Below are 22,895 nucleotides of genomic sequence, written 5' to 3' on the forward strand. Positions count from 1 at the left end.
CATAGGACCTGGTCTATGCTTGCAGAGCCGTACCACCGTCCTCCCCACACCCGGTTGCCTGTAAATACAATTTGAGCTCCCCACCCGCCATGGTCTGCTGTACAGCTTAATACCAGACCTGCCTTTCCTGGAGCTGGCCTCAGATGGCTTCAGCTGGATCCAGTCCATCCAGATTGTAAGCTCTGGCCCTCCAGATAACCTCTGTGGCTTCCTCCAGGCCTCCCACAGCTGGGGCCTCTTGGAATCACAGCTGATAATGTTAGTTGCAGGCAATCACCCCGATCTCTAAGACTTCATCTCAGTGCTTTCTGTTCCTTTGCCAACCACCTGTTCAGGCTGATGATGACATTTAATGAATCTCCTTCCTAGTCTTGATAACAGCACAGGTCCCTCACTATAAGGAGAGAAACAGTGTTTCAAGAACCTGCTTTGGAAATTGGCACTCTCGACATACAATGCATTCCTTTCAGCTCATATTACTGCAGCTGCTCCAATGCCAGCATCTAAACCATCTCATCTTGCGCCTGGTGCAGTGAAATCACCTTGTGGGGAGAGCAGTTAATGTGTTGGTAGGGACTGAGGGCCAAGCCTACCCCACTGGGAACTGGCTGAGCTGGGCCCTGTCTTTGATAGAAATCCTAACATATTCAGAACCATAGTAATTTTCTTTTTTTGTGTGTTGATAGTTTACTTCCATACTACTAAAATTTGCAAAACACAATGCCACAGTCAAGGCTAAATACAGTGCACATTCTTGCTCTCTCTTTTTTATTTTTACATTTTTTTTGAGACAGAGTTTCACTTTTGTCGCCCAGGCTGGAGTGCAGTGGCGCGATCTTGGCTCACTGCAACCTCCACCTCCCAGGTTCAAGCAATTCTCCTGCCTCAAGTCTCCCGAGTAGCTGGGATTACAGGCACCCGCCCCCACCATGCCCGGATAATTTTTTGTGTGTTTTTAGTAGAGATGGGGTTTCACCATGTTGCCCAGGCTGGTCTCGAACTCCTGATCTCAGGTAATCCACCTGCCTTGGCTCCCAAAGTGCTGGGATTACAGGCGTGAGCCACGGCGCCAGCCGCAGTGCACATTCTCTAGCTGTGCTGCATGGCCACAGGGAAAGACATAAGCTTTCTTGTCCCCCTCTGTCTGATGGAAATAAACCAAGAAACAGAGCATTTACTTTTTCAGGAGCAGATTTATTCATGGTATTGGCTGCCCTTCTGGTAAATGAGCTGGGCCTCCAGGAATCAAGCCTGCCTATGTAAACATGGCACCCCGACCCCTGAGAATGTTAACTGGCCACTCCTCACCATATACTCCTGCCACACCACGAGTGGATGGCTAAATGGTTCACGCCCAAACTATCTATCTAGAAGCTATTGCGATCTAGATTTTTAAAATTACATATTCTAGATCCACAAAAGGTATAGCAGACTAGGTGCACTTAAGTTTTGCAATTTGTTTCAGCTTGAAGGATTTCCATACATAATTGCCCACAGTTGTTATGCAGTGTCAGCGAGCTAGCACAAAAGATTGTCTGCCTGAGACATAAACCGATCTAAACAGAGCTGTCATGATAGTTTTTACACAGATGATGATTCTCTCTTCTGCAAATTTAGGTCATGGTAATCTGTCTGTTACTTTTGATCTTCCAATTGAACTATGTTTCTCCATCTTGTCAGTGTCTTCGATCGTTTTCTTTTGTGAAGGGGCAAAAGAAAAGTTATCCAAAAATTTTTTTTCCACTCTGGTTTTAAGATAGTACTTAAAAGTAATGTTTTATCGCCCTCTACTGGTATATGACATTCCATTTGCAAAAAAGTTAACAGAGAAAAGGTAATAAAACTCAGAAAAGTCAAAAAAAAAAAAGAGAAAGAGAGAGAGAGAAGATTCTTTTATGTTCCTTTAAAAATTGTTTCATTTTTGCTTTTATTTTTTTGAGATGGAATCTCACTCTGTAGCCCAGGCTGGAGTGCAGTGGCATGACCTTGGCTCACTGCAACCTCCACCTCCCGGGTTCGGTTCAAGCAATTCTCCTGCCTCAGCCTCCAGAGTAGCTGGGATTACAGGCGCCTGACACCACGTCTGGTTACTTTTCGTATTTTTAGTAGAGACGGGGTTTCACCATGTTGGCCAGGCTGGTCTTGAACTTCTGACCTTGTGATCCACCCACCTCGGTCTCCCAAAGTGGTGGGATTACAGACGTGACCCACCTCGCCCAGCCAAAAGTTGTTTCTTTTTCTTTCTTTTCTTTTTTTTTTTTTTTTTTTTTTTTTTGAGATGGAGTCTCACTCTGTCACCCAGGCTGGAGTGCCCTGGCTTGATCCCGTCTCACTGCAACCTCCGCCTTCTGGGTTCAAGCGATTCTCCTGCCTCAGCATCCTGAGTAGCTGGGATTACAGGCGCACACCGCTATGCCAGACAAATTTTTTGTACTTTAGTAGAGATGGGATTTCACTGTGTTTCCCAGGCTGGTAGCGAACTCCTGAGCTCAGGCAGTCCTCCTGCCTCAGCCTCCCAAAGTGCTGGGATTACAGGCATGAGCCACCACACCCAGTCATTTGCTTTATTTTTAAAAATGTTTATTTATTTTAATATTTTTAGTAGAGATGGGGTTTCATCATGTTGGCTAGGCTGGTCTCGAACTCCTGGCCTCAAGTGATCTGCCTGCCTCAGCCTCCCAAGGTGCTAGGATTACAGGAGTGAGCCACTGTGCCTGGCCACTATTTTCATTATTGATCATTGTACAGGCATCTTTTAATATTAGATATCTGACTTGTCTGCATCTTTTGTTCTAATATTGAGCTTTGCTGGGGGAAAAAAAGTTTATCAGTTGCATAATTTAGGGAAACTTTCTGAAGATACTTTTTAAGAAAGAATTTCTCTTAGATATTCTCATTCTCACTGAAGCATCTTTCTTTTTATTATTATTATTATTATTATTATTTTTTAGACAAGGTCTCCCTGTGTTGCCCAGGCTGGAGTGCAGTGGCAAAATCAGGCTCACTGCTACCTTGACCTCCCGGTCTCAAGTGACCCTCCCACTTCCTCCTCCCAAGTACCTGGGACTGTAGGTGTGTTGCACCATGCTGGGCTAATTTTTTTAAAACTTCCTGGGCTGGTTGAAGCTTCTTTTCTTTTCTTTTTTTTTCTTTCTTTCTCTCTCTCTCTCTCTCTCTCTTTCTTTCTTTCTTTCCTTCTTCTTTCTTTTTGTGACAGAATTGCCCAGACTGCCTGTTCCCCAGACTGGAGTGCAGTGGTGCAATCTCGACTCACTGCAACCTCTGCCTCCCGGGTTCAAATGATTCTCTTGCCTCAGCCTCCCAAGTAGCTTGGATTACAGGCTCCTGCCACCACACCCAGCTAATTTTTGTATTTTTAGTAGTGACGGGGTTTCACCATGTTGGCCAGGCTGGTCTCGAACTCCTGACATTGTGATCCACCTGCCTCAGCTTCCCAAAGTGCTGGGATTATAGGCTTGAGCCACCACACCCGGCCTAAAACTATCTTTTTTGTTTTTTGCTCCTGGGTTCAAGAGATTCTTCTGTCTCAGGTACCCGAGTAGCTGGGACTATAGGCATGTGCCACCACGCCTGGCCAAAATTTTTTTTTTTTTTTTTGAGACAGAGTCTCACTCTGTTGCCCAGGCTGGAGAGCAGTGTCGCGATCTCGGCTCACTGCAAGCGCCGCCTTCCAGGTTCAAGCCATTCTGCTGCCTCAGCCTCCTAAGTAGCTGGGACTACAAGCGCCCGCCACCACGCTCAGCTAATTTTTTGTGTTGGTTTTTTTTTTAGTAGAGATGGGGTTTCACCGTGTTAGCCAGGATGATCTTGATCTCCCGAGCTTGTGATCTGCCCGCCTCGGCCTCCCAAAGTGCTGGGATTACAAGTGTGAGCCACCACGCCCAGCCCTAATTTTTGTATTTTTAGTAGAGACAGGGTTTCACCATGTTGGCCAGGATGGTCTTGATCTCTTGACCTCATGATCCACCTGCCGCAGCCTCCCAAAGTGCTGGGCTTACAGGTGTGAGCCACCGCGCACCTGGCGCATTTTTCTTATTAGTCTAAAACTAGAATCTTTGTTTCACTTGAGATAAAGGAAAGAAGTAGGCACTGGGAATGGATCAATCTTTAAAGAAATATTATGCTTTGAATTTTCGTGAAAAATTAGAGTAACAATGGAAGGTGACTGATGAATAGCTATTATGATAAAACCCAAAATTTCTGTAAGGATAACAGAAAAACGTATCATGCCACATGAGATCAGTGGATGGAAGGGAACTAAGGCAAGCAGGGCCAGTGGTAAGGAAGAGTGTAAGAATTGGGACTCGAATGATTATGGACTAAATGGAAACGAAAATTGTCCCAAATAAAGCAACCCCTGCTTTAAGCAGCAGTATAATTTTTCGACATCACTTTGCACATAGTAACACTTTTTAAATTGTATTTAAGTTTTAAATATTTATTTATTTATTTGAGACCAGGTTCTGAGACTGGCTAATTTTTGTATTTTTGGTAGAGACGGGGTTTCACCATGTTGGCCAGGCTGGTCTCAAACTCCTGACCTCAGGTGATCCACTGACCTCGGCCTCCCAAAGTGCTGGGATTACAGGCATGAGCCACCGTGCCGGCCTCATCCTTTTTTTAAATCCTAATTTTGCTTTTAAAATTCACTGAAGGAGAAGCATTTGAAGTACATTTGTCATATAACTTTGATTTCTATCATTTATTTCCACCTCTTGCTTTTAAAATCTGTTAAGTGAGAAGTGAACATTTAATCAAGGCATATAGTTAAAATGTTCAAAACCATGGAATGTCTCAGTGTGTTCTGCCAAAATCTTAATTCTAGGTGTTTTAGCTTCAATTTTAAAAACTGCCATTATTAGTCATGCTGCAGGAAAAAAAAAAAAAAAAAAGGATGTCTCAACTGACAGTTCTTCTAGAACCAAACCTACCCATTATAATTTCAGAGGAACTAGACAACTTGAAAACTGCGCTCGTCTCCATGGTTTATTTCTCCAAAGGTCAGAAGCATAGTGTAAATTTGAATAACTTCAAATCTCAGCTTGTGTTCTAGGGAAAGGGAAGGCACAGGAAGAAGAATACTTTTTTTTTTTTTTCTTTGAGACGGGGTTTCACTCTTGTTGCCCAGGCTGGAGTGCCATGGCACAATCTCGGCTCACTACAACCTCTGCCTCCCAGGTTCAAGTGATTCTCCTGCCTCAGCCTCCCCAGTAGGCTAGGATTCCTGGCGCATACCACCACGCCCAGCTAATTTTTGTATTTTTAGTAGAGATGGGGTTTCACCATGTTGGCCATGCTAGTCTCGAGCTCCTGACCTCAGGTGATCTGCCCACCTCGGCCTCCCAAAGGTCTGGGATTACAGGCATGAGCCACCACGCCCAGCCAGAAGAATACTTTTTATGACCAAGCCTATTAAAATGCAAATAATTCTTACTGCATCCCATAGTTTTACTAAAATACCTGTCTCAAAGAAAAGAATAACAAGAGACTGACACCTACAAGCACTGCATTAGGGCCTTTGCCGTCTTGTTGAATGGAAGGTAGGGTCTCCTTCTGCTAAAAGCACAATTCCTACCGCTGGGAAAAGTTGGAAACCCTGATTTAAAAAGCAGTTGCCCTGGGTTTGTTTCTGTTTTTGTTTTCTGAGTTCCACCACTAACTTACTTAGAGAAAACCTATGATTACATAGTTATTCCAGAAGAAATTCCATGACGCTTGCTTATCCTATGTTAGAAGCTATGATAGAGATACTCCAATGAGAGCTACCATTTAGTCCATGCTTACTGTGTGCCAGGCACCATTCTAAGTACTTTGTTCATATAATCCACCATATCACAAGTTCTACATCGCTATCAAATAAGGCAACCAAGGCACAAAGGTGTTAAATAATTTATGCAGAGTAACATGGCGAGTCAACCATGGGACCAGACCTGCCATCTTGCTGATCAACAGTAGGGCCCTGTGGTGATGCTGTGCCCGCGGTTACAAAAGGAACATCATGGGCCGGTGCAGTGGCTCACGCCTGTAATCCCAGCACTTTGGGAGGCTGAAATGGGTGGATCGCTTGAGCCCAGGAGTTTGAGACCAGCCTGGGCAACATGGTGAGACCCCATCTCAATTAAAAACAACAACAACAAAAGGAACACCAGGGCCAGTCCTTCCTGGAGAGCCTAGGAAGGAAGCCCAGAACAGCCAGCTGAGTATTGGAGGAGACAGGATGGTAAGAAGTTTCCCAGTCAGAGAAGGAAGGTGGTACTCTACCACGTGGAAAGGTACAAAAGTGTGAAGTTTGCCATTTAATCAATGCAGGGCCACCAAAGCCTATTTTATTTTATTTTATTTTATTTTATTTATTTTTCATATTTTTTGAGACAGAGTTTTGTTCTTCTTGACCAGGCTGGAGTGCAATGGTGCCATCTCGGCTCCCTGCAACCTCCGCCTCCCGGGTTCAAGTGATTCTCCTGCCTCAGCCTCCCAAGTAGCTGGGATTATAGGTGCCCACCACCAGGCACAGCTAATTTTGTATTTTTAGTGGAGACGGGGTTTCTCCATGTTGGTCAGGCTGGTCTCGAACTCCCGACCTCAGGCGATCCACCCACCTCGGCCTCCCAAGGTGCTGGGATTAGAGGTGTGAGCCACTGCGCCCGGCATTTTTTCTTCTTTTTTTGAAATAGTTTCCCTCTATTGCCCAGGCTGGAGTACAGAGGCATAATCATAGCTCACTGTAACCTTGATGTCCTGGGCTCAAGTCATCCTCCTGCGTCAGCATCTCTCAGCGCTGGGATTAGAGGCCTGAGCCACTGTGCCTGGCCCTGAAAGCCTTTTTAAATAAAAGGTTATCATTATCAACACTGTATTGTTACAGATGACTGTGGAGAAACTGTGATTTCTTTTAGGTTCTTTCATCTCTACCATTCTTGGGGAAGATATGAAGGTGATGCTTCGGAAGGAGATGCAACGTGCTCCACATTATCTTCCTGCAGAACCATGCTCCAGTAGGCTATGTTTCCATTAGGGAGCTCGCTTACCCCAGTTCTGGATTTCACTGGCTCTAGGCTAATAGATGCAGGATGATTTTACGGACTTGAGTGTGTTGAGCAGGTATGTGCAGATGTGAGGACAGAGAAGGATGTGGGCTTTGATCCTTTCTCTACCTCTACCTGTGCTGAGGGCAAGACGAGGAAAATGGGATGGGCAGCCCCGGGCTGAGCTATCAGTGGCTCTCAAGTGGGGAACTGAAGAAAACAGAATGGAAATGAGGAAGATTTTTCAGAACAAGGAAGTAGGCGGAGGTTTTCACCTACTTAGTCTATCGTGTTATGATCGATTAATAAAGCCTTATTGTTTTGTTCTGTTTTCATCAAACATTTATTGGCTGTCAATTCTGCCAGCCAGCATGCTAGCCGCTGAAAATGAATAAGATGCATTTTAAGACTTTGGGACCTTTGCTTTAAAAATAAAAGAAAGCAAGCTCTTGGTTCTATTCTTCAGGCCACTGATTTGGTGGAGTCAAAAAGCATCACCCCAAGTATTGTTGATTGGAAACTATAACCATAGGTGATGGGTGGAAAACCCAGAAAACTTAAAGAAAAAACAAAAGATGCTGAGAAAGGAGTACCATGACATAATTTTTATTTCTTTCTTCTTCCTTTCCTTCCTTCCTTCCATCCTTCCTTCCTTCCATCCTTCCTTCCTTCCTTCTTTCCTTCCTTCCTTCCTTCCTCCCTTTCTTTCTTTACTTTCTTTCTTTATTTTTCTTTTTTTGACAGAGTCTTGCTCAGTCGCCCAGGCTGGAGTGCAATGGCACAATCTTAGCTCACCGCAACCTCCACCTCCCGGGCTTAAGTGAGTCTCCTGCCTCAGCCTCCCCAGTAGCTGGGACTATAGGCATGAGCCACCATGCCCGGCTAATTTTTGCATTTTTAGTAGAGGCAAGGTTTCCCTATGTTGGCCAGGCTGGTCTTGAACTCCTGACCTCAAGTGATCTACCTGCCTCAGCCTCCCAAAGTTCTGGGATTACAGTCATGAGCCACCACACCTGGCTCCATGACATAATTTTCTGTCTTAAAAAATATATCGTGAACCTGTCTGTCAGGTAGATACAGGACTTTCCACACCAACTTCCCCTTCTACATGAAGCCAACCTGCCTACAGACCCTGCTCTGGGAAGCTGCACTGGACTGAGTTGGACAGGGTTGACCATAATCAGAGAAGAGGGACCACAGGATCTGATACAGGGCAGGACCTGGCGGTGGCCTGAAAGGATGGTTCTGGTCAATAGGGACTATGGTCATTACTAAGCCAGCCAACCCAGCTGGCTCCTTCCATGTTGAAGTTTACAAGGATGAGACAACGCTGGGTCAGGCATGGTGGCACATGCCTTTGGTCTCAGATACTTGGGAGGTCCAGTGAGCTATGATTGCACCACGCTCTCCAGCCTGGGCAACAGGAGTGAGACCATTTCAAAAAAAGAAAGAAAGAAAGAAAGACAACGTTGTCCATTGGGTAGAGGGAGGAGGCCAGGGTACTGTAGTGGGAGCATGAAGACTGTGGGATCCAGACAGAAGAGCTGGCCCTAGACCAGCCTTAGATCCAGGTCCAGTCCATGTGAACTTGCCACAAAACCTTTTTCTCTTAAAAAGGTTTGAGTGAGTGAGTATTTGCTTCTGATACAACTAGCACCTAGCAACCATTCCAGAAACAGTGTGGAGGATGGGTTTGCAGAAAGGCAGATTTTTGGCAACTCTGCATTTGATAAAAATACTTTATTGAACTCTTTCCAAATTATTACTGATTTGCATTAGACACTGTCACATCTCCTATAAACTCTAAAATTTCAGGCACTTTCTCTTCACTTTGCACTCTGAGTGACTGAGGTGATTTTTTTTTTTTCCGAGACAGAGTCTCGCTCTGTCGCCAAGGCTAGAGTGCAGTGGCACGATCTCAGCTCACTGCCACCTCTGCCTCCCAGGTTCAAGCAATTCTCCTGCCTTAGCCTCCCAAGTAGGTGGGATTACAGGCACGCACCACCACGCCTGGCTAATTTTTGTATTTTTGTAGAGATGGGATCTTGTCATGTTGGCTAGGCTGGTCTTGAACTCATGACCTCAGGTGATCCACCGCCTTGGCCTCCCAAAGTGCTGGGATTACAGGCGTGAGCCACCATGCCCGGCCTCATGTTCTTTAAACTTTGCATGTAGTGGGTCTTCCATAAATCTTTATTAAATTAGAAAATCCTAAACACTGTCAAAAGGCTCCTGGGACTGATACATGACTTCAGTAATGTTTCAGAACACAAAATCAATGTATAAAAATCAGCAACATTTTTGTTTTCTTTCTTTTTTTCTTTTTTGAGATGGAGTCTTGCTCTGTCACCCAGGCTGGAGTGCAGTGGCACAATCTCGGCTCACTGCAACCTCCGCCTCCTGGGTTCACACCATTCTCCTGCCTCAGCCTCCTGAGTAGCTGGGACTATAGGCGCTCGCCACTACGCCTGGCTAATTTTTTTTATTCTTTAGTAGAGACGGGGTTTCACTGTGTTAGCCAGGATGGTCTCAATCTCCTGACCTCAGGATCCACCCGCCTCAGCCTCCCAAAGTGCTGGGATTACAGGCATGAGCCACCGCGCCCAGCTAAAATCAGCAACATTTTTCTACACCAATAATGTTCAAGCTGAAAGCCAAATCAAGAATGCAATTTCATTTACAATAGCCACAAAAAATACATTAGTAAAATACTTAGGAATACATCTAACCAAGGAGGTGAAAGACTTCTACAAGGAAAACTACAAAACACCGCTGAAAGAAATCATAGATGACACAAACAAATGGAAAAACATCCCATATTCATGGATTGGAAGAATCAATATCATTAAGATGGCCATATTGCCCAAAGCAATTTACAGATTCAGTGCTATTCTTAACAAGCTACCAATGCCATTTTTCACAGAATTAGAAAAAAAAAAAAAAAAAAACTTCCTAAAATGTATATCAAACCAAAGGGCCCAAATAGCCAAAGTAATTCTAAGTAAAAAGAACAAAGTTATAGGCATCACATTACCTGACTTTAAATTATACTATAGGGCTACAGTAACCAAAACAGCATGGTACTGGTACAAAAACAGACACATAGACCAAAGGAACAGAATGGAGAACCCAGAAATAAAGCTGCACACCTACATCTGGTCTTTGCTAAAGCTGACAAAATTAAGCAATGGGGAAAGGACTCCCTATTCAATAAATGGTGCTGGATGTAATAGCTGACTAGCCATATGCAGAAGAATGAAACTGAACCCCTGTATTTCACCATATAAAAAATTAACCAAAGATGGATTAAAGGTCTAAATGTAAGACCTCAAACTATAAGAATCCCAGACCAGGCTGGGTGCAGTAGGTCACGCCTGTAATCCGAGTACTTTGGGAGACTAAAGCAGGAGGATAACTTGAGCCCAGGAGGTTGAGACAGCCTGGGCAACATAAGACCCTGTCTCTACAAAAATAATAATAATAATAATAATTTTTTTTTAATTAGCCAATGTGGTGGCATGCACCTGTAGTCTCAGCTATTTGGGAGGCTGAGATGGGAGGATCACTTGAGCCCAGGAGGTCAAGGCTGCAGTGAGCCCAAATCACACCACTGCTTTCCAGCATGGGTGACAGAGCAAGACCCTGTCTAAAAAAAAGAAGCGAAGGAAAAGGGAGGGGAGGGGAGGGTAAGGAAGGCTAGGAAACACTATTCTGTACATCACCCTTCAGAAATAATTTATAACTAAGTTCTCAACAGCAATTACAGCCTGGGTACAGTGGCTCATGCCTGTAATCCCAGCACTTTGGGATGCCAAGGTGGGAGGATTGCTTAAGCTCAGAAGTACAAGCTGGGGCAACATAGGGATACTCCATCTCTATAAAAACATTTTTTTAATTAGCTGGGTATAGTGGCACATACCTGTGGTCCCGCTACTCAGGAGGAGGCTGAGTTGGGAGGATCACTTGAGCCCAGGAGGTCAAGGCTGCATTGAGCCATGATCATGTCAGGAGTTCGAGCAAACCTGACCAACATGGAGAAATCCGTCTCTACTAAAAATACAAAATTAGCCAGACATTGTGGTGCATGCCTATAATCCCAACGACTTGGGAAGCTGAGGCAGGAGAATTGCTTGAACCTGGGAGGTGGAGGTTGCAGTGAGCCGAGATAGCGCCATTGCGCTCCAGCCTGGGTAACAAGAGCAAAATTCCGTCTCAAAAAAAAAAAAAAAAGAAGAAGAAACTATCAATAGAGTATGCAGACAACCTACAGAATGGGAGAAAATGTTTGCAAAGTATGCATCGGACAAACAACCCCATTAAAAAGTGGACAAAAAGCCAGGCGCGGTGGATCATGCCTGAAATCCCAGCATGTTGGGAGGCCGAGGCAGGCGGATCACAATGTCAGGAGTTCGAGACCAACCTGGCCAACATGGCGAAACCTCATCTCTAACTAAAAATACAAACATTGGCAGGAAGTGGTGGCACATGCCTGTAATCCCAGCTCCTCAGGAGGCTGAGGCAGGAGAATCGCTTGAACCCAGGAGGCGGAGGTTGCAGTGAGACGGGATCAAGGCACTGCACTCCAGCCTGGGCAACAAGAGTGAAACTGTCTCAAAAAGAAAAGAAAAGAAAAAAGGAAAGGAAAGGAAGGGGAGGGGAGGGGAGGGGAGGGAAATCATGTCATTTGCAGCAACATAAGCAAATTAATGCAGAAACAAAAAAACCAAATACTGCATGTTCTTGCTTATAAGTGGGGGCTAAACGTTGGGTGCTTATGGACATAAAGATGGCAACAATAGACACTGGGGACTACTGAGGTAGGGCAAGGGTTGAGAAATGAACTATATTGGGTACTATATTCAGTACCTGGGTAACGAGATAAATCATACCTTAAACCTCAGCATCATACAATATAGCCAGGTAACAAATCTGCACATGCACCCTCTTAACCTAAAATAAGTTGAGATTATTTTATAAAAAGGAGTAAGTATGGTGTGTTTAAAGACAAAACTCTACTTCATTCCTCATCCGTAAGCTTTTTGGCCAACAGGAAATTCAGATTTCAGAACCACAGTGGAACTCTTGCTTGGAGAATTGAGATGATAAAATGTACATGAAGTACTCAGCATTGCGTCTGAATGTTAGCTGTGGCTGCTGTTCTTCACCGAGCGCCTGCCATGTGCAGGCTCAATGTTCTGCTCACTCCTTTTACCTCCTTTTCTCCTCACAGCAAACTGTGAGGTATGCCATGAGGATTCGCACACCCATTTTACAGATAAGGGAACTGAAGATTTCTTTTTTTTTTTTTTTTTTGTCTGAGACGGAGTCTCTCTCTGTTGCCCAGGCTGAAGTGCACTGACACAATCTCAGCTCATTGCAACCTCAACCTCCTGGGTTCAGGTGATTCTCCTGCCTCAGCCTCTCCTATAGCTGGGACTACAGGCACATGCTACCACATCTGGCTAATTTTTGTATTTTTAGTAGAGACTGGGATCTCGCCATTTTGGCCAGGCTAGTCTCGAACTCCTGACCTCAAGTGATCTGCCAGCCTTGGCCTACCAAAGTGCTAGGATTACCAGCGTGAGCCACCATGCCCGGCCTGAAACTGAACAATATTGAGTGAACACACAAAGTCTCTCGGGTAGAAGGTGTGGAAGTTAAGGCTGTGAATTGAATATGTCTGCTAATTTTTCTGTTACGCCCAACTTTTAATTTAACTGTCCTATCACAGCTTTCAAAGGGGCAGCCTAGCATGCCAATTACCCTTTACTCCACATATGCTCCTACAATAGCTAATTAATCTGAGAGAGGGCACCTTACCCCAGGGGACCAATCCACAGGGTGACCAGTGGCCCAGGATGTGAATTAAGATAGAGGTTCTGCCCCAATGGAGACAAGATGGGCCAATTACATTTTGACTTTTTCAAGAATTTAAACTATGAGACAACAACATAATTATGAGCTGAAGGCGGATCGTCAAGCTAAGAGGTTGTGATGTAGACGTGAGAAGCCACAGTAAATGCAAGACAGAAGCAGCGATAAAAACAATTAGAGGCTGGGTGCATTGGCTCATGCCTGTAATCCCAGCACTTTGGGAGGCTGAGGCAGGAGGATCACCTGAGCCCAGGAGTTCGAGACCAGCCTGGACTGCATAGTGAGACCTCATCTCTACTAAAAATTAAAAAATTAGTTGGGCATGGTGGCATACACCTGTAGTCCCAGCTACTTGGGAGGCTGAACCTGGAGTTTGAGGTTGCAGCAACCTATGATCATGCCACTGCACTCCAGCCTGGTGACAGAATAAGACCCCGAGACCCTATCTTTAAAAAAAAAAAAAAAGCAATTGGAATTTCTCCAATATGATCCCTCTCTCATTCTCTCTCTCTCTCTCTCTCTCACACACACACACACACACACACACACACACACACACACAAATTCACTATCCATCCTTTCTCTCTATCTGGGATAGGTGGATGGATGGATATTGTGAGAGTAATGTGAGAGGTAAGTAGAACAGACCAGAAACACAGCTTTTTGGACAAAAAGTCGACAACTGTATTCATGACACTATGCTACCTTGAAACAAAGTGCATCCACTTATATGGCAAGATCTTTATAATACTGGAGGCCTTCCAAACTTGTGTTGTGCACAATTAATTTTCAAATCATACTCATTTGAGGCTATAGAGCCAACATTCCCCCTCTCCCCTTTTACACTGTGAGATGTTGTATTGTAGATGATACATTTTACAACACAAAGGCTTTGTTACTAGGAGGAGGAGATTAGAAACCCTGACACAAATCATCCTGCGAGCCAAAGGGGTTGTTAATGAAAGGACCACACTCACCTCTAAGTTCAAACAGCAGGTAGATGTGGTTAACCTCACACTCTACATTTGTCCTTCAAATTCCTGAGAAACCTCCCAGGAATCTTTTCTCTAATTCTCAGATGTGTATAATAAGGCACTTATATGCTTACTTTACTAAACAGTAAAGCTCAAGACAAGCCTTTTGGGTATCTCTTCTACACTTCACCTGTGACCTCACTCTAAAAATACAGTATTTATGCCTTTTTATTTTTTGTTTTTTGAGACAGTCTTGCTCTGTTGCTCAGGCTGGAGTGCAGTGGCTCGAACATGGCTCACTGCAGCCTCAACCTCCTGGCTCAAGTGATCCTCCTGCCTCAGCCTCCCAAATAGCTGGTAGTACAGGCACATACCACCATGACTGGCTAATTTTTTTTTTTTGTAGAGACAGCGGTCTCCCTGTGTTGCCCAGGCCGGTCTCAAGCTCATAAACTCAAGCAATCCTCCTGCCTCGGCCTCACAAAGTGCTGAGATTACAGGCATGAGCCACTGCACCCAGCCAAAAGGAATTTTTATAAAAAGGCATAGCCAAGGCCGTGGCTCAAGTCTGTAATCCCAGCACTTTGGGAGGCTAAGGCCGGTGAATCACTTGAGGTCAGGAGTTCAAGACCAGTTTGACTAACATGGTGAAACCCCATCTCTACTAAAAATATAAAAATTAGCCGGGCTTGGTGGCGCACACCTGTGGTCCCAGCTACTCAGGAGGTTGTGAACCCAGGAGACAGAGATGCACTGAGCCAAGATCGCAACACTGCCCTTCAGCCTGGGTGACAGAGCGAGATTCTGTTAAAAAAAAAATCATTTTATTGTTATTTTACTGGGGCTCCAGGAAGGAAAGTAGATGGCATGTGTTCAATCTGTTATCTTCTGTCTGGTGTAGATTGCAATCACGACATACGTCAAAACTTTTTATTATGGAAAGTTTCGAATATATACAAAATACAGAGAATGTTCATGAAACGCTCCCCCCAACACACACACATTACCCACCACCCAGGTTTAGCAATTACCAACTCATGAGCAATCCTGTTTCATCCATATTCCTCCCCATTTGCCCCTCCTCCTGGATTATTTTGAAACAAATCCCAAACATCATATCATTTCATTTGTAAAACAATAATGGATTTCGAGTGCTTATGTAGCTCCCTCTAGGAAAAGAATTTCTAATTAGGGTACTTCAAATACTAAGTAATCTTCCTAGAGTGTGGGTTCCTAATTAGGGCACTCCAGATGTGAATAGCATCTAGAGTATAGATTAAAGTTAATCTACACACACACACATCACACTGGTAATTCTAAAGTACTTTAAAGGAAATTGTCATACAGACAATCTACCACTGTGAAACTCAAAGGTAGAGGAGAATTAGTGGGTCTTGTTGTCTGAGTAGCAGAAGCTTGAGAGTCAAGGCGCTCGGGGTTGATGATTGTGTTTTGCTCTTGCGAGAATGGGAGAAGAAAGGTATCAGGAAAAAGAGGTAATTTGTGAAGAAAGATGAAGACCTTGAGATAATGGTGGACACAACAAGAAACAGACCACTGTGAATACATGATTGGGGCTCGGAGAGAGGTCAGGCTGAGTATTCGTATGTAAGAGTCATTCTTATGGAAATAAGAATTGAAGCAGAAGCACAAGTGTTTCTCCAACTGAGAGTGGGAAGAGAATAGAATAACCAGAGTTTATTTAGGTTAGGGAGAGGAAAAGGTGCTGCTTATCTGACAGAAAGGGAGTTGGGCCATGACACCTACAATTTACATTACCTCCTTTATGAGGCTGGGTGCTGTGGCTCACAACTGTAATCCCAGCACTTTGGGAGGCCGAGGTGGGCAGATCACCTGAGGTCGGGAGTTCGAGACCAGCCTGATCAACATGGAGAAACCCTGTCTCTACTAAAAATACAAAATCAGCCGGGCATGGTGGCACATGCCTGTAATCCCAGCTACTCTGGAGGCTGAGGGAGGAGAATCGCTTGAACCCAGGAGGCGGAGGTTGCGGTGAACCGAGATCGTACCACTGCACTCAAGCCTGGGCAACAAGAGCGAAACTCCGCCTCAAAAAAAAATAAAAATAAAAATAAAAAACCATCACCTCCTTCACCACAGAGAGAGTGGTAGAAAGGGTTGTATATGACACTTTTGGGCAAGGTTCTTAGCCCCTTGCACAAGGACTCCCTTGATAGTTGGGAGAAACCTGTGGACTCCCTCTCAGAACAGTGTTCTGAAATGCATAAAATAAAACACATAGGATTACAAAGGATGCCAATTATGTTGAAATACAGTTATCAAAATATTTTAACATGTGATATAATAATAAATGTTATTCTTTTATTGACACATTAAATAAGATCTAGTGGCAGGTGTGATAATTACTGTAATTTTGAAGTAGTAATGAGCATAAATTATATTTTGAGATACGTGCAACAACTCTAATGTGAGATGAAAATAACTGTGACTTCTATGGGTGACAGAGTCATAGGTACTGCTAATACTACTGTGTTTTGTTGTGTAAATTCATAATGGAAAGAAGTGCTAATTTTCAGTTAGAGGTGAATGGAAATAAGAAAGCTTTTTTTTTCCTATTCAATTTTACCAACCATCCCCCAACCCCCAACCCCCCAGCCATCATGGGACCTTCAACCCCGGGTTAAGATTTCTTTTCCAGGGTTAGTCGGTCAAATTATTTCATTCATTTAACAACTATGTTTTGAATGTCAGTCAGGACTAGACATGGAGATACCAGAATAAGCAAGCTGCAAGGAGCTCATGGTGAAGTTAGGGAGACCAGCACATAAATAGATGCTCCTTCTTAAGGAGCATCTGAAGCTCCTCTTCATTCTTAAGCTCTCTTCCTCTCCCTCCTTCCTAATATCCAAGTCTTGAACACACCATCTTCTTGCCTCAGGGCCACCCTATGTACCATAGCTTGCCTTGGATGTTCTCTCCTCACCCCAACACACATACACAATTCACAGAGCTTGTTCCTACTCATCTTTTAGTTATTTCACCACTTAAACATCACTTCTTCTAGGAAGACTTCCACGACTCTCCCCCAGCTGCGTGATACAGTGGTTCAAAGTACTTAACTAGGCCGGGCGCGGTGGCTCACGCCTGTAATCCCAGCACTTTGGGAGGCCGAGGCGGGCGGATCACAAGGTCAGGAGATCGAGACCATCCTCGCTAACACGGTGAAACCCCGTCTCTACTAAAAATACAAAAAATTAGCCGGGCGCGGTGGCGGGCGCCTGTAGTCCCAGCTACTCAGGAGGCTGAGGCAGGAGAATGGCGTAAACCCAGGAGGCGGAGCTTGCAGTGAGCCGAGATCGCGCCACTGCACTCCAGCCTGGGCGACAGAGCGAGACTCCGTCTCAAAAAACAAACAAAAAAAAAAACAAAAAAAAACAAAGTACTTAACTAGTCCTTCTTGACGGACAGTTCAATTATCTCGTTTTTAATCATTACCAGCAATGTAGTCACACACACACACAAACACATACCCCATTATATACTTGTACTTCTATTTCTGATGGAAACGTTTTTAGAAGTGGAATTGTTAAGACAAAATAAATGCACATTTTACATGTCCATCAATACTACCAATTGCTCTCAAATAGGTGCTGTAGAGGATTTGCTTTCTCACACTCTTAGTATTTTTTTTTTTTTTTTTTTGAGACAGAGTCTTGCTGTGTCACCCAGGCTAGAGTGCAGTGGCTGTGATCTTGGCTCACTGCAACCTCTGCCCCCTGGGTTCAAGCAATTCTCCTGCCTCAGCCTCCCAAGTAGCTGGGATTACAGGCGTTCACCACCACTCCCAGCTAATTTTTATATTTTTAGTAGAGGCGGGGTTTCACTATGTTGGCTAGGCTGGTCTCAAACTCCTGGCCTCAAGTGATCCACCCACCTTGGCCTTCCAAAGTGTTGGGATTACAGGCATGAGCCACTGTGCCTGGCCTACTCTTAACAATATTATCAATCTTTTAAACATTTGTTAATATTTTCATAAGATGGCAGCAATCTCATTAAGTTTACTTTTTTTTCTTTTTGTTTTGAGACAGAGTCTCACTCTGTCACTCAGGCTGGAGTATACAGTGGCGTGATCTCGGCTCACTGCAACCTCCACTTCCTGGGTTCAAGCGATTCTCCTGCCTCAGCCTCCTGAGTAGCTGGGACTACAGGTACGCACCACCACGCCCAGCTAATTTTTTGTATTTTTAGTAGAGACAGGGTTTCACCATGTTGGCCAGGATGGTCTCGATCTCCTGACCTTGTGGTCCACCGACCTCGGCCTCCCAAAGTGCTGGGATTACAGGCATGAGCCACTGTGCCTGGCCAAGATTTTTGATTATCAATGAGATTCAACATTTTGTCATTCTATTATTTAAAATATGAGATGTAATTAGTTTGACATTATGCATAGAAGAATGTGAGACACAAAATGAAATAAAATTAATATTCCTGCTTAAAAATAAAGGAGCATTTTAGGAAGGAAAGCACTTTCCTGACTTTGATATAAATGGCATTTGTACCTAAAGCATTTTTTGGAGTAAACAAAACATTTTCAAGTGTGCTTAAAGCTGACCATATATAATGGCTGTTTTGCTTCAGATTATTACTGAAGATGCTGCATCATCCTATATTGGTAAATCTTCTGATATACAAGCTTTATAATCATCAAGGAACAAGCTTTCACCTAGTACCCATGTCTTGGTTTCTAAATGTTATTCTTTGACAACAACAAACAAAATCTAGGCTGGAAGCGGTGGCTCACGCCTGTAATGCCAGCACTTTAGAAGGCCAAGGTGGGTGGATCATTTGAGGTCAGGAGTTCAAGACCAGCCTGGCCAATATGGTGAAACCACACTCCTACTAAAAATATAAAAATTAGCTGGGTGGTGGCGGGTGCCAGCAGTCCCAGCTACTCGGGAGGCTGAGACAGGAGAATCATTTGAACCTGGGAGGTGGAGGTTGTAGTGAGCCGAAATTACACCATTGCACTCCAGCCTGGATGACAGAGCAAGACTCTGTCTCAAAAAAAAAAAAAAAAAAAAAATCTAAGGGGCCAGGTGCAGTGGCTCACTCCTGTAATCCCAGCACTTTGGGAGGCTGAGGTGGGGGGATCACTTGAGGTCAGGAGTTCGAGACCAGCCTGACCAATATAGTCAAACCTCATCTCTACTAAAAATACAAAAATTGTGAGAGCCATGGTGGCTTATGCCTCTGATCCCAGCACTTTGGGAGGCCGAGGTGGGCAGATCACCTGAGGTCAGGAGTTCGAGACCAGCCTGACCAACATGGCAAAACCCCTTCTCTACTAAAAATACAAAAATTAGCTGGGCATAGTGGTGGGTGCCTGTAATCCCAATTACTCGGGAGGCTGAACAGAAGAATTGCTTGAACCCGGGAGGTGGAGGTTGCAGGGAGGCAGAGGTTGCAGTGAGCCGAGATGGTGCCATTGCACTCCAGCCTGGGCAACAGAGCGAGACACTGTCTCAAAAAAAAAATTTTTTTTTAATTAATTAATTAATTAAAATACAAAAGTTAGCCAGGCATGGTGGCGGGCAACTGTAATCCCAGCTACCTCAGGAGGTTGAGGCAGGAGAATCACTTGAACTTGGGAGGCAGAGGCTGCAGTGAGCTGAGATCACACCACTGCACTCCAGCCTGGGCAACAGAGCAAGACTCCGTCTCAAAAAAAAAAAAAATTCCAAGTGTTCCCAGAGAAGTGATTGATTCCAGGACTAGGGTAGGGACAAGAAGGGCCTGGAGCTGGCCACATGCGATGGCTCACACTTGTAATTCCAACACTTTGTGAGGCTGAGGTGGGAGGATTGCAAGGTCAGGAGTTTGAGACCAGCCTGACCAACATAGTGAAACCCTGTTTCTACTAAAAATACAAAAATTAGCTGGGTGTGGTGGCACATGCCTGTAGTCCCAGCTACTTGAGAGGCTGAAGCAGGAGAATTGCTTGAACCGGGGAGGTGGAAGTTGCAGTGAGCCAAAACCACACCATTGCACTCCAGCCCAGGTAACAGCGTGAAACTCTGTCTCCAAAACAAACAAACAAACAAAAGAAGGGCCTGGACTGTTTTGTGGCACCAGAAAATAGGAAAGTGCTCCAAAAAGATGGGGATATGTCAAAAGGTCACAGGAACCACCACAAAAAAGCTCTCAATGGCCAAACCTGGAAGAACTTGAGCAAGAAAATAATGATAATACTAGATTATATCACCTAGTAGAGCTATGGGAAGGGGACTGCCGCCCTCTTGATCCAAGAATGGTAGAGCCAGCAGCAGCTTGCATCCTGATCCCAGAAAAGCCGCAGGCACTGGATTCCAGTCCATCAGAGCAGCCGAGTGGGCTACATCCAGCAAAGCCACAGGGGAGGAGTTGCCCAAGGCCTTTGGAGCCCTGTGTGCCCTGGATGGCAGACATGGAGTCAAAGGAGATTAGTTTGGAGCTTTTAGATTTAATGACTGGCTTGCTGGATTTCAGACTTGTGTGGCGCCTATTGCCTGCTTCTTTTGGCTAATTTCTCCCCTTTGGAATGAGAATGTCTACCTAGTGCCTGTATCAAAATTGTATCTTGGGAGTAAATAACTTGTTTTTGATCTTACAGGCTCATGGGTGAAAGGGACTCATCTCCAAATGAGACTTTGGACTTTGGACTTGGGACTTTTGAGTTAATGCTGGAGTTAAAGCTTTGAGGAACTAGTGCAAAGGCATCTTTTTTGTTTTTTGGTTTTTTTTGAGATGGAGTTTTTGCTCTATTGCACAGGCTGGAGTGCAACGGCGCAATCTCGGCTCACTGCAACTTCTGCCTCCCGGGTTCAAGTGATTCTCCTGCCTCAGCCTCCGGAGTAGCTGGGATTACAGATGCTCGCCACCACACCCATCTAATTTTTTGTGTGTTTTTAGCAGAGACGAGGTTTCACCATGCTGGCCAGGCTGGTCTCGAACTCTTGACCTCAGGTGATCCACCTGCCTCGGCCTCCCAAAGTGCTAGGATTACAGGCGTGAGCCACTGTACCCGGCCCATAATTGTATTTTGAAATGTGAGGACATGAGATTTGGGGGGCCAGAGGCAGAATGATATGGTTTGGATGTTTGTCCCCTCCAAATCTCATGTTGAAATGTAATTCCCAGTGTTGAAGGTGGGGCCTGGTGGGAGGCGATTGGAATGGGAGGCGATTGGATCATCATTTGGTGATGAGTGGGTTCTTGCTCAGTTCACGGAAGATCTAGTTGTTTAAAGCAGTCTGGGACCTCCCCTGACTCCTGTTCCCTCTCTTGCCATGTAACTCACTGGCTCCTCTTTACCTTCCACCATGATTGGAAGCTTCTTGAGGCCGTGAGTCAAAAATCTCTTTTCTTCTTTTTTTTTTTTTTTTTTTTTTGAGATGGAGTCTCACTCTGTTACCCAGGCTGAGCACAATGGCGCAATCTCGGCTCACTGCAACCTCCACCTCCCAGGTTCAAGCAATTCTCCTGCCTCAGCCTCCCCAGTAGCTGGGATTACAGGTGTGTACCACCAAGCCCAGCTAATTTTTATATTTTTAGTAGAGACGGAGTTTCACCATGTTGGCCAGGCTGGTCTCGAACTCCTGACCTCAAATGATCCACCCGCCTCAGCCTCCCAAAGTGCTGGGATTACAGGCATGAGCCACTGCGCCCGGCCAATCTCTTTTCTTCATAAATTACACAGTGTCAGGTGCTCCTTTATAGCAAGGCAAGAACTGACTTAACACAATCCCATAGGACTAAATAAATACCCATAAATCCATATGGACATAAATAAATAATTCAATAAATAAATGTTTAAGAGAAGGGACAACTCTTCCTTATAGAATTCCAATTAATAAATGTAGAAGGAATGAGTAAAATACAAAATCCCCACTATAACGCCACAGTAATAATTGTTGACAAGATCCACCAATGAATGTGAAAATCAACAGGCAAAAGTTTGAGAAGAAACAGGATGCTAGCAGTCTCAAAGCATCTCTCCAAGATGTTTATCATTTACAAAGGGAGAAAAGTAACTTTACAGCGATGAAACCTGGGAGATTCCACCTTAACCAAGTGATGGCGGTAAATATCACTAATAAACCACGCTGGCATCCCGTACCCCTGATAGGAAATAACAAGAGCATTTCACCTTGTGATCTTCTTCCCCAAACCCATCACCTTAGTCTAATCATGAGGAAAACGTAGACAAACCCAAACTGAGGATCATTCTACAAAACACCTAGCCAGTACTCATCAAGAGTCCATGAAAGACAAGGAAATACAGAGCAACTGTCACAGATAGGAGGAAACTGAGGCAACATAGATGGTAGGGGGTGGCAGGAGATGGTGAAAATCAAAGGGCTGTAGTTTAATTCATAGTATTGTATCAAAGTTAATTTCCTCATTTTGATTATTGAACTGTGGTTATATAGTTTTTGTTGTTGTTGTTTTAATTTGAGACGGAGTCTCTGTTGCCAAGGCTAGAGTGCAGTGGCGCGATCTCGGCTCACTGCAACCCCCGCCTCCCAGGTTGAATCAATTCTCATGCTTCAGCCTTTGGAATAGCTGGGATTACAAGCACGTGCCACCATGTCCTGCTAATTTTTGTATTTTTTTAGTAGAGATGGGGTTTCACTATGTTGGCCAGGCTGGTCTTGAACTCCTAACCTCAAGTGATCTGCCCGCCTCGGCCTCCCAAAGTGTTAGGATTACAGGCGTGAGCCACCATGCCCAGCTTATGGTTATATAAGTTTTTAACATTAGGGGAAGCAAAGTGGTAGGTATATGTGAACTCTGTATTATTTCTGCAACTTTTCTGTAAGTCTAAAATTATTTCAGAAATAGGCCGGGCACGGTGGCTCAAGCCTGTAATCCCAGCACTTTGGGAGGCCGAGATGGGGGGATCACAAGGTCAGGAGATCGAGACCATCCTGGCTAACATGGTGAAACCCCGTCTCTACTAAGAAATACAAAAAACTAGCCG

The 22,895-nt window shown here is 44.5% G+C and overlaps 1 long non-coding RNA gene across 2 annotated transcripts in view; it reads right to left on the minus strand.

The window, feature by feature from the left end:
• LOC107127934 (uncharacterized) overlaps nt 1–22,895 on the minus strand; it is a 62,113-nt gene that overhangs the window by 11,186 nt on the left and 28,032 nt on the right. For both annotated transcript variants that reach the window (XR_010582569.1, XR_010582568.1), the window contains exon 3: nt 119–394. This is a non-coding gene — a long non-coding RNA (uncharacterized lncRNA). The remainder of the gene's footprint in view (nt 1–118; nt 395–22,895) is intronic.

This window comes from Macaca fascicularis, chromosome 17 (genome assembly GCF_037993035.2).
Source record: "Macaca fascicularis isolate 582-1 chromosome 17, T2T-MFA8v1.1".
Taxonomy (NCBI): domain Eukaryota; kingdom Metazoa; phylum Chordata; class Mammalia; order Primates; family Cercopithecidae; genus Macaca; species Macaca fascicularis.